We start from the raw sequence: 1,741 nt of genomic DNA on the forward strand, positions 1-1,741 counted from the left end.
AGACATGCCAGAGACAAGACTGATCCTCTGTCTCCTACTACCAGGTCTTCAGGGATGGGTGTGAATATGCTAGCTTTAGTAGTCTTTTAGAATAGAAATGTTACCACCAGGGGTCATAGAATTGTATTACTTCTTTGTGACTCTGTGTTTTGTAGCATTTATGCTTCTTTCTTTTATTTTAATAAAGATCTTAACAAGTTGGTTTTGTCCTCAGTATAAGTGTCCTTGCCACACACCCGGAGGGTCCTCTCACAATATTGAACTCTCTGTGTTCTCTATCCCTATAGCCTGAACTGGGACAAGAACCTAAATTATCTTCTGATCAGATCAGTGCTGAGCGGTAAACACATTAGCCCATAAAATTCAGGTCAACACTGCAAAGGTGTGGGAGATTCCCACACATCAGCCATTCTTTTTACGTGACAAATCTGAGGACCTGTCCCAGACTGAGGGGTCAATAGAGGTGGTTTTGGGGAAAAAATACAAAAATACAAAAAATATTCAAAACAATGGGATCTAAATTAGCTGTTACCACTCAAGAAAGAGATCTTGGAGTCCTTGTGGCTCCTAATGTGACCCTGAGTTTAAAGGTTAAAAAGCAGAAGGCACATTGGAAGAATCCACAGTTTAAATGAGACACACTTATTGCTTGCGGGCCCCGCTGCCTGATTTTGAGATCCTGGCCAGGCTGACGAACGGGGACTTGGCTCGTTCAAGTAGGTGTGAGTTGGATCAGTGTCACGTCTAGGAGTCCCATTTCGAGCCCCCTTCCAATGCAGTCTCTTTTCCCATCACATACACCTCAAGTTTCCTACAGATCCACCGTCTTCCCATGTAGCACCGTGAGCTGCTGACCCCTTTCTCGTCGTTCAGATACGCGCAGTCACCTCCTCCTCTTATCTGAAACCTGCAACACAGAAGCCAGGGAGCTGCAGTCAGGCAGAGGCCAGGCATTTCTCATCAGTCCCAGCCAGGGGAGCCGTTCTCCACAGTGCAGGCCTGAGTGCGGAGCAGCTACTCTCCCAGCCCCTCAGGAGCAGAGCTCAGGACACGGAGTCTGTACCCCAGGAGAGGGCCACAGAGGCCCAAACTCGGGACAGTGTCTGGTGGCTATTCAGACCCAGTCAGGCTGGAAGCAGGTGGGATCCAAAGGTTGGGTCCAATACAGCAGAATGGGGACTGTCCATTGGGGAGCCCTGACCCAGCGCCATAAGAGCCTGACTTTTCAAAGTACTGAAGTAACCCAGACCAGGGAAGTGGGGGGTCTCCATCCGCCTCTAATGGCTGGCCTCCATAAGAGCTTTATCAATCGGAGGGGGGGGGGTTCAGTTAAAGAAGTGGATTCTTTCGCTCCTATGGCAGAGGCTTATGCTACTAGTGCTGAATTCCGGGGTTCAAACCCTGCTCCGGGCTCAAGCAGCGCTGGTTTTGTGATCACACTTGGAGCCCACTGAAACCCATCGCAGGGTGGTGGCTGGGCAGCCATCACTACTGTACCCCGTTCCAGTGGGAGCCCCAGGCGTCCAGCACCTGTGAACCGCAGGCTCCCTTAACATCGGTGCCTTGTTGCGGATTCAGAGGCCTCACCAGCAAAGTCACTCAAACCTGCCGGCTGCAATCCCCAGCGGGACCTGCACCTGCCATGCAGTGCTCGGCATGCTGCCCTCTCTAGCAGCCACTGTTAACCTGAGCTCCCTGCTGCCTCCTTTCCCCAGGGGGGGTCAGACACCCCAGGGACCTT

Source organism: Lepidochelys kempii, chromosome 14 (assembly GCF_965140285.1).
Source record: "Lepidochelys kempii isolate rLepKem1 chromosome 14, rLepKem1.hap1, whole genome shotgun sequence".
Lineage (NCBI taxonomy): Eukaryota > Metazoa > Chordata > Testudines > Cheloniidae > Lepidochelys > Lepidochelys kempii.